We start from the raw sequence: 14,481 nt of genomic DNA, 5'->3' as shown, positions 1-14,481 counted from the left end.
TCCTCCTCATACTTTTGGCATTAAACATATGCTAACTTCTCCTCCTGCCTCTTTTCCTGACCCTCATGCTACCTGAGCTTTGTTTTCTTTATCCCCCCATCTCAAGTATTTTGGGAAGGAATTTTCAAAAAGCAATTTTTACCCCTTAAAGGAGAATGTAGTTCTGAGTACTCTAAAGTTATTGAGGTCAAACTAGAGAAACTAAACTTATTCCTTATTTAGAAAAGCTATTTTCACAAATTAATCATATTTTGAAGATCTTTAAGAATACTCTGAGGACCTATGAAATCAGGTGGTGATTCATATCACTGCATCACATCCATAATCTGAAGTTTCCTATAAGACTGATTCATGAAAAAGTCAAATACAGAGAAAAATTTTTCAAATTGTAATTAATTACATAAGCAAAGAAGGAAATAAATTAAGTTCATAGAATGCAACTACATTTACTGGAGAATTGTCCAAATTCTCTTGGAAAAACAAAGCAATATATGGTTTAGCATACAAAAACTGGAAACCAACAAAATGTCTCTGTAGTTCTATGCTAGCCTCCAGAACCCAAACACATACTTATTTTTCCATCTTATATTTGACATAAATGTCTAGAGGTGGTCAGGAAGGACCCCTGAAAGGCCTGGATGTCAGTACAGAAGGCTGAAAAGTTGCATAGCTTTTAATATGGATTTGTGTCATTACCCATCTCCTTCAAAATTTGTATTATGTATTTACACTCTTACCTACTGTATGTTACCTCTTATAGTAATCCAATTATTTTAAAATAACAATATTTTTCTTGTTTCCAATACTTCACCTTCTGAAATGCTGTGACCATATTTATATCATCAGTAATGGTTGTTGAGTGACTACTGAAAAGAGAGATTGCCTTGCAAATGCAAGGGGCCAGTGCTTGCCCACCCTGCATCCCCAGGGTAGAGTCTGCTTGGGAGATCTTCATCTGTCAATCAGTAAAGAAAGCCAGTACTGATTAATGTTCATTCAACAAAGTCACCAGGCATTTTGTTCATTAACCATTGTGTAGAAAGTCATGCACATGCTCCTAGAATGATAAAAATGTGAATGATACAAGGTGCCAAATCAAGGAACTTGCACCAGAGATTTGAGAGATGAATACATATCAATTTAGTGAATGGTTGTAGAACATGCTGATTTGTAACATTATAGAAGAGTGGGAAAAAATGAGACTGTAAAGCAGTATCCAGAGGAAAAGATGCATTTTACTCTCTTCTAAAGCCAATTTCATAGTAATGGGGAAATGTAAATCATCTTATCACAGTAGAAAAGGCCTCTGTCACCAAGTTCCTGGTGTGTGCTATGGACAAGGAGGGCACTCAACCATGAGCTTCAGGTTTGTGCCAGGGAGGAATGGGGATGGGGAGACAAAGACTGCAAGTAGATGGCATAGGACCTCTTGAATTTCACACTCACTGCAAAATTAACACCAAAATCCCTGTGTCTGGACACCCACATATGACACAGAGGGACACACATTTTTCCAGAAGAGCCCAGAGAGGCTCATCAGGGTCACTGTTCTAAGGGCAAGTGTGGTTAACCTGGTACAGTGTTGAGGAGGATCCAGGTTTCCAGAGGGCACAGGAAATCATGATGTAGGGGACTCAGGACTAAAGTGGTCTGAGATGCTGCAGAAGTGCTGTAACTATAAGCAAAATCCTCCTTTCAGTGTAAACACTCAGTATCTTTTTGTATAATTATGACTTTGATAAGAAAGGAATATACTGGATGTGTCAAAAAGAAAAGGAGAGACTGGTGATATATCTCAGGGAGTAGATTGCTTGCCTTGCAAGCAGGAGGCCCTGGGTTCAATCACCAGCACCACCAAAAAAATAAATAAAAAAAAATAAAATAAAAAAGAAGAGGACAAATGATTGCATAGACAGTAGAATAATCAGTTTCATGGTGCTGAACATAGAATGCAAATATATTAAGGTAAAAAATAAAAATTTAGGAGAATTTCAGCTGGGCTGGAAGCTGGTGGCTTTAAACACTTTACACTAATCTGTAGGAGAGGAAAATAGAGCCCCAGTGGGAGCTGCAACTGGCCTCGCTGAGTATGTGTGGCCATGAGACAGCACCACCCAGGTCCTGGGGATGAGCAAGGACAGTGGGGAACTGAGGGGAAACTAGGTACAGTCAAGTGATCTCAGGTTACCACAGCACTGAACTTGTGGGTCTGGAATGGGAAAGTTTGAATTCTGTAGATGGTTTCCTCATGACTAAGATTTATTCCTGTTCGTGGTGATAAATACTCCAACTATATAGATAGATTCCTACATAAATTAAACATTGACTGCAATTCAAATTACTAGTTATAATTTTTATGTTTATACAATGGCAAAATAGGGTTGAATTGCATTTATGGAAGAGAATGAGGGCAACTATTTTATGAATCATTAAAGAACACACCGTCATACAAGTGACCTTGCAGGAGAGGATGTGAGCAACTCCTGTAAGTGCCCTGCATAAGAGTCTTAGGAGGTCAAGGGAGGTATGATGGGGGAGCTGAGGACAACCCTGCAGGTCACACCCAGACCCTGGGCTGCAGACCTCCACACTGCAGTGAGAGGTGCACTCTGCTTAGAAACAATTAAAAAATCAGGAAACCAAGAGTGACCTTTCCTCCGCAGGGAAAGTAACTGTAAAATACAAGCAAATACATTGGACATGAATATGTAAAGTATTTGCATTAATCATGCTTTGCTTCCTCTCTCTTATCTATTTACCTTCCTAGACAACCAGAATTTTCTGTAAATGGCCAATTCCACCATGGTAACTGAATTTATCCTCCTGGGTTCTCCTAATGGCTGGAATATGAGTTTCCTCTATTTCACAATATTCCCATTGACATACCTAGGTACCTTGTTAGGGAATCTTCTGATCGTCACTGTCACCACTGCTGACCAGAACCTGAACACGCCCATGTACTTCTTCCTCAGGAACCTGTCCATCTTGGACATGTGCTTCATTTCCATCACTGTCCCCAATGCCTGTGTCAACTATCTCACTGGCAACAGGGCAATTTCAGTGGCTGGCTGTGCAACCCAGATCTTCTTGGTCATTTTTTGTGGATGCGATGAACTACTTTTTCTCTCCATCATGGCCTGGGACCGCTATGTGGCCATCTGCCAGCCCCTCCAGTACCCCATCATCATGAACCCTCAGTTTTGTGTCCGCATGACCCTGGCTTCCCTGCTCAGTGGCCTGGTGTATGCAGGTGTGCACACTGGGAACACATTCCAGCTGTCCTTCTGCCAATCAAACGTGGTCCATCAGTTTTTCTGTGATGTTCCCCTCTCTGCTGAGGCTCTCCTGCTCTGACACCACCAGCAACATGGTCCTTCTACTTGTCTCTATTATAATAATTGGTGGTGGCTCCTTTGGTATAATAATCATGTCATATATTCACATATTTTCAACTGTGCTGAAAGTTCACAACAAAGCCCCAGGCAAAGCCTTCTCCACCTGCACCCCTCACATCCTCGTGGTATCCGTCTTCCTCAGTTCCATCACAGGTGTGTACCTGAGGCCTTCAGCAACCTCTGACACACTCCAAGACATGCTTCTCTCTGCCTGTTACACCATGGTGCCTCCCTTTTTGAATCCTCTCATTTATAGTCTCAGGAACAAACAGGTAAAGGAAGCTGTAAGGAGAGTAATACAAAGACAGATGTTCTCAAGGAAATGAGAAAGATACATTTCAACATTATACTGATTTCCCTGATTGAGATTCATAATGTGATACAATCCTCTTCATATGAATCAATTTAATTTCTACTAATATATATAAAAATAAAATCCCAAAGAAGTTGTAACCAAAAATGTAGAGTGAATCACAGTAATATTTCTATACATCTAATCCATAATATAAGAAGACTCTCCTTGTCCATGGAAGAAATAGAGAACCTGTGTCCCGACAGTCAAATCCATCCACTGGGGAAGAGCACCCCCATTCTTGAGCCAATATTGGCTGCCACTGTTTTTTGAGGTGTCGGGGTACTGCAGACCCCCAGCCCTTCGGCGTGGCCAAGATTGCGCCTGGCAAGGTGCCAAGGAAGTGCTGAGAACAAAATCAGGTACCTCCAGCAGACTAATACTCTCTGCCAACAAGTGGCGTTATTTGAGGAAGTTAATGTGATTGGTCATGGGTCCTCGTGGACACTGCATGATTGCTATATCCACACTATTGTGCTCCATTACTGTCCATGCTTTCCCCTCGTGATCTATAAGCTGATTGGTTGTTGTATGTAATGTAAGGCGCTTGCAAGAGCGGCCCGTGGCTGCTGGCCAGCCAGAAGAAGCAGACTGCAGAAAATAAAGAACTTGCCCTGATCCGGTTTCGTGTTTCTCTGCGGGCAGGGGACGCGATAGATGGTGCCGAAACACCCGGGAACGAGAAAAAATATAAGGGTAAGTTCACATAAGTTTTCAAATCAAGAAAAATTAGTTTGAGAGTTCAAAAGGTGAGACGTCTCGAGGTTCGCGGAGCAGTGACAATTCATTACAGGAGGTTCCCCAGCAGAGGGACAATTCATTACAGGAGGTTCCCCAGCAGAGGGACAATTCATTACAGGAGGTTCCCCAGCAGAGGGACAATTCATTACAGGAGGTTCCCCAGCAGAGGGACAATTCATTACAGGAGGTTCCCCAGCAGAGGGACAATTCATCACAGGAGGTTCCCCAGCGGAGGGACAATTCATCATAAGAGGTTCCCCAGAGGAGGGACGATTCATCATAAAAGGTTCCCCGTGGGAGGGACGATTCAAGTGGTACCAAACTGTGTGCGTGTGTGAGTGAGCGTGTGTGCGTGCGCGCGCCTGTCTTTTGTTTGTGTGTTTAAACTAGTAAACTACCTCGTAGTCATGGGAACGGATCTGTCTAAGATTAGAATGCAGCGGCCTCTTAGAGAACTTTTAAAAAATCACGGAACACCATTGAAGGCAAACACGGCCTTCAAGTTCCTAGATACTGTAGAGAAAGTCTCTCCGTGGTTTTTAGACGAGGGATTATTAAATCTTCCTCAGTGGGAACAGCTAGGAGAGGATTTGCGTGACGCGGAGAGACGCGAGCCTTTGCCAATGGGAACTCTGGCAATATGGTCACTTGTTAAATCTTGTTTGATACAGCAAGGTAAATCAAAAAACCCTTTTAGGGATTTAAAGGGGCCTTTAGAAGAAGGAAGTTAGATCTTAGAAAAAATTAAAGAGGAACGATCATATTCTCAGACTTCAGAAAGAGTGGGAACATAATATAGTAGCCATAGTCCCCACAAGTATTGGGAGATAATTGTTTCATGATTTTCTGCATTCAAACCTAATCTGATTTCTCAACCAGGTAAAAAAAAGGGTTAAAAGGTCCTGGGTGATCCTCCCTCCCCCCTGCCTGGCCTTGTCAAAGCCTACAATGGATTATAAATTACAGCAGTCTCAGCGGGAAGGAGGAGGGGTAACCTAAAGAAAAGAAAAAAAAAAAAAAAAAAAGGGTGTCCGTTTTAAACTTAACTAACTTATTTTCTAGGATTCTTTGTTTGTTTTGTTTTTCTTTAATGCTGTATTTTTGAGCTCATAATTTTGATCCTGCATACCTAGGTTAATGATTTTTTTTTTTTTGATCAGTTCTATTTTTTATTCAACTGAAGTTTTTAAACATCTGTTTCATTGCAATGAACATTTACCTATAAAGTTACAAGGCCTTTGATTTTATGTTATCTGTATGTCGTGCTGTCTAATGTCATGTTTTGTCAAAACTGAGCGCTCTTAAATTAAAATTTAAAAATGGATCCAAATACTTTTATTCACGTGATTTAAAAAGGTTCAATTTAAATTGGGTAAACTAATAAAAGTAAAATATCTTTAAAAATAACTTACAAGTCTCCAGATGGTCAAACTAATGAAATGTTAATGTTAAACAATGTCTAATATCAATTGCTTCTAGGACTTTTCTTCAGCAGGAAAGAGACAACGGATCCTGTTCAGGACACTTGTCTGATATCTTGGTTTTTATAAAATAAATAAATTGGAGTTAACATGTATGGGATTACTCAAATGTGTTTGTAGAGACGTCTGGTTAATTTACAAAGTTAAAATGCTAATTGTTAAATAACATCAAGTACTTTTAACTTCTTAAATTACATGGGGTATCATACTTAAACATTATTGGTGTTTTCATAGGTTGGTAAATAAAAAGGGTTTAAACTTGCTTTGTGTCGGGTCCCAAAAGTTTCACCTGTGTTTCAATTAAGAGTACTATAAACAACAAAATATTTAATCTTATTAAAATAGAGTGATTTATCTAAATTCAAAAATTTCATAAGAGTTGTTTCAGAATGTGAACAAAAGGGGTCAACAGATAGAAAAGACAAAATAAAAGGTTCTGGGTTTAAAATGTATTTAATAAAAAGGAAAAGGAAATGTTTCTGGGTAAGAAAGTCTGTGTGTAAGTAAAGGGCCAGTTTCAACAAGTCTGTGTATAACTAAGTTGGTTGTATGTATGTAAAACAGCTAAAGCTATTTAAGGTTTTTCCTAAGGTGAAATACTAATGTTCTAATATAAGCCAAAGTTTAATCTATATGGTAAAATGACATGGTAAAATGGCAAGGATTTCTTAGAAACACTAATTTACTCTTAACTTTGTGTCTCTTAAGTTTTATTCTTTAGAACAATTAGTCTTAAAAATTGGGGTGTATACAATTATGGTTAAACAACTGTTAAAGTATTGTACTGTGTTACAGAGTCTAAATTTTTCTTTAAAAACTAAATTTGGTAAGAAAAAAAGGTGTCAAGGTAATTGTGAAATGGTTTCTAGTTGTATATTAAATGTGTTCATATTTTTCAGGTATACAAGTTTTAAAGCAGGAAATTTATCAAGCTGCTATTCTCCAGATAAACTTGTCTGTAATGGTAATTTTATGCTTATAAAGAGTAAATTTCATTGGGGGTTAATTTCTATCATTTAGTGTTCTACTAGAGGACCTGTTATCAATAGGGTATATATAAAATTGGTTATATTTTACACTGAGATAAAAAATTTCAAATGTAAATGTATTTCTAAACATTAGAGCCTGACTTGTTTAAAGGTTAATTTTGTGAAACATGAAAATATTTTGCCACTTTGACACACAAAAGGAAAGTTAAAAGCTCTCTCAGCCTTTCTTTGATTCATGTTTTAGATACAATGTTAAATTGTGTTAATTATAAAGTTTGTATAGACTCAGGAAACAGTATATGTAAACTACTTAATGATATTTAAGGAAGAAGCAAAGATCAACATCAGAATTAGAACACTTAAGATCTATAAAGAGTCACGCCTTACCTGAGATAAGGCTCTCCCTCTCACCTTACTACATGTTAGAGTGACTCCAAAATAAGTCAGACTTCAGCTTATTTAAAGTTATAATCAAAAGATTGGTTTTTGTTGTAAAATTACTATGATCTCAAATAGGAAATATAATGTGGTTCTCAGTCAAAATTCAAGATAGCTATTATACAAGCAGAATATATTTTTACTCTTGCTAATTTCATTTTGTAAAACTGTTACCTGTTAATGTTTTACAAAAGTAGCTGCTTCAAAAACACGCAACCTAGGTAACTTATGATAATAAGCCATCACCTATAAAACAGATAGTGGTAACTTCCAGAACTAATACAGACTCCAGTTAGATAAAAGGGTAAATAACTGTAAAGTTATGAACATTAAAGTTAAAGCCCAGTACTCTCACTCTATGACTGGTAAAACTGGCTTGCTGGATGATTAAGATCAAACTTAGAGATTGGAATTAAATACAGAAGGCAAGATAGGCCAGTATTTGGATCTTTTGCCCTCAGTCAGCCTGAACCCAGGGAATAAGAGGACTTCTCTAAGGAGTGCTGCAACTCTGGGTCACACAACCTCCTGATCAAGGAGATTGTTGAGACTAGAGGATCCTGGACACCCAGCAAAACAGTAAAACCCAAAATATAGCCATTCTTGGGCATTTAAGAGAAATAATAATTAAATGTAACTTAAGATGTACACTTATGTTAGTCCACTAGAATAAAGACTGGAAGCTACAAATAAAAGAAAGATTCTTCAGCAAATGTGCCTGATAACAATCAAGAGAAACTGCCAGAGTCAGAAGTTTTTAGTCAGTTTAAGGCCTGCAGATCTTCCTAAGCTACACAGGTAGACTTAATCTATGTTTGCTCGTATGATTACCTAGCCCTAAGTAACAGAAATATAGAGCTCTCTACTAAACACAGGTTATACCAATAAAGGGATATTTTACACAATCAGATGACTTAAGTAGCTTAACTATATTTTTGGGGATATCTATGACATTAAGAGTTAAATGTTGTGTTTACATTCCTGATAACCTGGACTATGTTAAAGTTCCCAAATAAAGGCCTTGTCCTTTCCAGCCTTTGCTAGGTCTAGTTATGGGAACAATTTCTCAGTTCTTCCACCTCCTGGTGAAAGATTGACTTCTGTCATTTTCATGATACTCAGTGGCATGTTCCAGATGCTGCAACATTTACTTTGTACTAATTTCATTTCAGTACTCATGTCTTTTTGTTCTTCTATCATAGAAACACCCACCCCCAGATGACTTTATAACCTGCTCCTCCCCAACCAGACTTCTACCTCGGACCCCTCGATTGACCCGATTTTTAAAAAAGGAACTCCAAACTGCTTGCCCCTCACTGCCCCCTTTCAGCTTCGAAGCAGCCAGAACGACCTACGCCCCCTTTTCCTTGAAGCACTTGGGAGTTCCTATAGCTAAAGCGGAGAATGAAGCCAAAATTAAGGACAGGTAGTTAGTGTAGAAATAGGGAATCGGGTCAATTCGAGGAAATGAAGCCATGAAGCCATCTGCCTTTACAAATGTCAAGGATCTCCGGAGCCCATTGATTACCAAATTTACCTGCCTATAGGGGATGTAGGGTGCGCTCACTTCTCGGGACTTTCAAAATATCAGCTTTCTCCCTGCCGGGAGAAGTCTGTATTATTCCCTTTAAACAATCCAAACTATGGTCCTTACTCAACAGTACCAAATGATTAAGCAAACTAATAACCGAGGCAGGATGGACAAATGGATAGAAGATTCTATCCATGATAAACAAAAAGGGGGAATAGAGGAGACCTTCAGGTCCCCTAAAGATAAACTTTCTCTTTGTCTCTTTGTTTGGGGTTTTTTAACTCTGGGTAATAAGGGTGACCCGGTGCTTTACTGGAGCTGCGGCTCAGTTTGTGTGTTTCCACGGAATAAACTAACTTACAACCTCTTTTTAGTCTCTTAGGAGGAACAGTTCAACTATGTAACAAAACAACTGCTTCTCTCAATTGTACTTCAGATTTGTGCTATCTCTCAATGTTAAAATGCTTCTAGGTTCCTGCTGGCAGACTTAATGTGTGTTCCTACCTTCCTACCAGTCCCAGTCTCTGTTACAGATGATGAATTGCCAGTATTGCTTTCCAGAAATAAGAGGGACTTTGGAATCACCGTAGCAGTTATTACCACCATAGTTGCATCAGCAGCAGCAGTCGCCGCAGCAACTGTAGCCTTGACGACATCAGTACAGTCAGCAACTAAGCTTAATGAAGTGGTCCAGCAGACAGCTACTGCTCTGTCTACTCAACAAACAGTGGATCAACACCTAAAAGCAGGACTACTTTTGGTGAACCAGCGTGTGGACTTACTTCAAGAACAAATGGACCTTTTACAAGAACTGTTAAGCGTGGGGTGTATTTATCATCTGCCGGGACTGTGCATTACACCTGTAGCTTATCATAATCTTAGTTATGCAGCAAATTTGTCTAAATTCATATCTACTCAGCTACGTGCCAATTGGTCCTATAAATTTGATAATCTTACTGCCATTCTTAGATCACAAATTGTTAGCCTTAATTCTACTAGAGTTAATGTAGCCCCTATATCTGAAATGCAAAATTGGTTATCTTCTTCCTTCAGTTTTGTAAAGCAATGGGCAGGAATGGGAGCATTGTGTGTGTTAATGATTATTACAATTATCTTCCTCACACGCTTTATCATGCGTATACGCCAAGTTCATGCCAGAGATCGCATCATTTTCCATCAAGCCATGATGGCCTTAGAGGCTGGCAGCTCTCCTCAAGTCTGGCTGAGTATGCTGGATCGGTAGTCAATGATGGGTAAGGAAGGAGGTAACCGCGTACCGACCTAAGACAGGAGCTGTAGCATGCTCTGCAGTTATCCGATGACGGGTAAGGACGATGGTTGACCACTCCGCCTAAGACAGGCACGATCCCAAGCCAGCATTCTTTTAATAAATAAAAAAGGGGGAGCTGTCGGGGTACTGCAGACCCCCAGCCCTTCGGCGTGGCCAAGATGGCGCCTGGCAAGGTGCCAAGGAAGTGCTGAGAACAAAACCAGGTACCTCCAGCAGACTAATACTCTCTGCCAACAAGTGGCGTTATTTGAGGAAGTTAATGTGATTGGTCATGGGTCCTCGTGGACACTGCATGATTGCTATATCCACACTATTGTGCTCCATTACTGTCCATGCTTTCCCCTCGTGATCTATAAGCTGATTGGTTGTTGTATGTAATGTAAGGCGCTTGCAAGAGCGGCCCGTGGCTGCTGGCCAGCCAGAAGAAGCAGACTGCAGAAAATAAAGAACTTGCCCTGATCCGGTTTCGTGTTTCTCTGCGGGCAGGGGACGCGATATTGAGGGCCATGAATTGCCCAGTGTCAGGGATCAATCTCCAAAGTTGATCTGCAGGACAGTTTTTGGGCAGTTTCCTTCCCACATATCTTTATTCTCTGATGTGTAGCCTAACATATCATGCCTTATAATTATGGAAAAATGGACTGTAGTTGTCTGGCCTCAATGTCTTACCCAGGTCAAGTTTTAATTTCCCTCAATTTACTGGAATTCATAAAATAAACATCTATATGTCCTTGTTCCCTAAAGCCTTGTGACAACATTTTGCTGTTTTTGGTGGTCGTGGTGGTTTTTTTTTTTTTTGTACTTGTTGGGTGTTTAGGTTGTTATTTTCCAAGGGATTTAACCCAAGGGCACATCCCCAGGCCTTTTTTGTTTTACTTAGAGTGAAGATCTTGCTCAGTTGCTAAGGGGCCTCTTACATTGCTGGTGCTGGTTTGAAATTGAAAATTTTGTATTATTCACAAGAAATATGAGTATCTCAGAAATGGACAATTATTGATATTTTATGCAATGTACTAATTGTGATTTCACTAATTGTGTTACTACACATAACAAAGATCAAGATAGTTTGTTTTACCCCAGCCTTCCTTTCATCTGTTTCCCACTAACTTTACAGACAACTGGTATAGTTCATTGGATTACACAAAAAGAGAACAAATATAGGGAGTGTTAATGCAAATAAAAAAAAACCACTGGAATAAATCAAATATAACCTTCCTATGTTTACATGTGTATACGTGACCAATGTAACTCCACAGCATGTACAATAAGAAATAAAAAGTGATACTCCATGCATGTACACTATGTCAAAATACATTCTCCTGTCATATAACTAAAAATAACAAAAAAACTTTTAAAAAATGTACACTGTGATCTGATAAAAAAGATTCTGCATGTTTTCTTTACTAGAGTAATTATGACTATTATTTTTAGAACTTCTGTTTTGAAAAATTCTATATATGTAAGCTCATGGTTTTATAATGAATTCACATTTCATCCTTTATGCCTAAATTGATATTCTTCTGATTAGTCTTAGTTTGTCTAACGATAGATTTTTTCAACTCTATGTTCAGAGATCAATTTTTCAAGGTTTGACTCTCAAATACACTAGAAAACTACCTTTCACAAAATCCTAAAGGTGCATAGACATGGTGGTGTTGGGAATAACTCTGATAGCCATCAAGGGCCTGTGGTCACCTGAGACTTTCATTCAAGTGTCCACAATGGCTTTGCACGTGGCATTTCCAACTGCACAGACCTGCCCTGCATTTAAGTCATGATGTAAAAGTCAGATAGGCTCTATTCTGATACCTAGTGGCTTATATATAATAGAGGTTTTAATACTATTTGTAGCATTGCCTCCCAGCTGTGGAGATCTACCTACAAAAAGATATAAAATCTTTGTTTCCTGTCTGAGTTAAGTATATGTGCACACCTGTGTGTTTTAGTGTTGTGGCTACATATGTGCTTGCATCCATACATCCTGTACATGGTATCAAAATTGACATAGAGATGAGTGCTCATAAATTAAGATTTAAATAAAAATGGATTTAAATATCTTTTTGTTCACATGATTTTAAAAACAGTTTCAATTTAAATTAAGTAAATAAATGAAAGTATGATATCTTTAAAATTACAAACTCATAAGTTTTTCTAGGTGATCACATAATGGTCTCAATAAAATATCTAAAATATAATATCCATTGTTTCTCAGATTTTTCTTCAACAGGAAAGTGATGGTTAATATTGTTAACTACAATTATCTGATATCCTGAATTTTCACTTTTAGAAACAAGTAAATTAGATTTAACAGATGGAATCAATCATTATAAATGTATTTGTTTAAAAAGTATCTGATTAATTTACAAAGTTAAAGTATTAAAAATCAATCACAAAATATAAAATCAAGTACTCTTGACTTCATAAATTCCAGAAGGAAATCTATTTAAACATTAAATGTGTTTTCATAAAGTATAAATTGAAAATGTTCCTCTGACTTCACTGAAAACAAGAATAACCAAAGAAAAAATTCTATCAAGCGTAATTCTACATACAGAGTATAAAAATATTTGTTGTGCTTCATTCAAGACTCTAAAAAACAAAGTATTTTGCTACTAAAGTGGAGTCATTTCTTGCAATTCAAAAATTTAATATAGGATTGTTTCAAACTGTAAATAAACTTAAACAGGTGACAACGTCTAGGAAAGAGATATAAGAAAGTTCTAGTAAAAAAATATATTTTAAGCAATGTGCTCTGGTACATGCCAGTAATCCCAGTGACTCTGGAAGCTGAGGCAGAAGGATCTTCAATTCAAAGTCAGCCCCCCCCAAAAGTCAGGTGCTAAACAATTCAGTGAGACCCTGTCTCTAAATAAAATACAAAATATTACTGAGGATATTGCTCAGTGGTTGAGTGCCCCAGAATTCAATCCCTGGTACCTCCCCTCCCCATATATATATGAAAATTGAATGAAAAATGTAATGATTCTGGATGTGAAAGTCTTTCATGTGACAAAGTAAAAGTTGCAAAACATCTTGGTAAATTAGAGAAAGTTTGTGGAGAGTGAATCTCAAAAAGTTTCTGTGCACCTTTATTGGTTATATTTAATTAACACAATTAGTTGATGTTATTTCAGGGTTCTTCTCAAAGTCAAATATTAATGCACTGATATAAACCAAAGTTTAATCCTCTATGTGTTGAAGTAACAAGAATTTCTCAAAATATTAATGTGCTCTCTTCTATCACAATAATTTCTCATGTCTGTTAAGTTTTATTATTTAGAAATCCTCACCTTAAAGGAATTAGGATCTGTACCACTCTGTACAACAGTTGGTAGTTTTGAATGCTACATTACACTAAAGATCCTGAATTTTTCTTCAAAAGCTAAACTTGGTTAATTGAAGGACATGAGTGCAATCATGGTACTATTGCAGGCTTCTTTCTATACTAGATATTCCATATCTTCCAAGTATATTAATCTTCTAAAATATAAGGTTTAGAAAAAACACTTTACTAAGCTGGTGTTCTTCAAACTAAAGTTTGAAATAAAGATTTGAGATTATAAAAATTATATTTCTTGGTTCATAGCTACTATATGAAATAAAAGTGTTTTCACTCTTGTTAATTTAATTTTCTACTTTCCTTGTAAACTTTATAACTGTTGTCTATTAGTGCCTTACAAATTACAACTTTCAAAGAACAACCTGAGTTAATTTAAGACACTAGGCCATCACCTATAGAATTTACAGGATGTAGGGCTAACTTCCATTACTCCTACTGACCCCAATTAAATGGTAGAGGTAAATATTGCAAAGTTATAGGCATTAAAGTAAAAACCCAGTACTCCTACTTTAAGACTGGTGAAAGTGGCCTGCTTGAAGTTTAAAAGCAAAACCTGAACACTAAAGTTAAAAACAAATTCCTAACCTCCTACATAGACAGATTTAATCTGTGTTTGCTAGTATGATTATCTAGCCCTAAGGGACAAAAGTAAAGGGAATTCTTCCAAACATGGAGGAGCCTATAAAAAGGTATTTTAAAAAAATCAAATGACATTAGGTATCTTAACAACATCTTATAGGGTTATCTATGACATTATAAAAACTAAGTTTTGTGTTTACATTTCCTATAACCTCTGACAGTGTAACTAATATTCTTAGAGATTTATATTCACAAATCAGGCATGTCATAACCAATCTTGTCATGGGGACAGCTTTTTAGTTCTTACAACCTCCTCATAAAATATTTACGGGTTTCTTATCATC

General features: G+C 37.6%; 1 pseudogene; it reads left to right on the top strand.

Annotated features, from left to right (window-relative positions):
- The first annotated feature begins 2,787 nt into the window (after nt 1-2,787).
- LOC124973528 (olfactory receptor 14C36-like) lies at nt 2,788-3,721 on the top strand (annotated as a pseudogene).
- The last annotated feature ends 10,760 nt before the right edge of the window (nt 3,722-14,481 follow it).

This window comes from Sciurus carolinensis, assembly GCF_902686445.1.
Source record: "Sciurus carolinensis chromosome 19 unlocalized genomic scaffold, mSciCar1.2 SUPER_34, whole genome shotgun sequence".
NCBI classification, from domain to species: domain Eukaryota; kingdom Metazoa; phylum Chordata; class Mammalia; order Rodentia; family Sciuridae; genus Sciurus; species Sciurus carolinensis.
The sequence above is the reverse complement of the archived record's forward strand: the minus strand, read 5'-3'. Positions and strand labels throughout refer to the sequence as shown.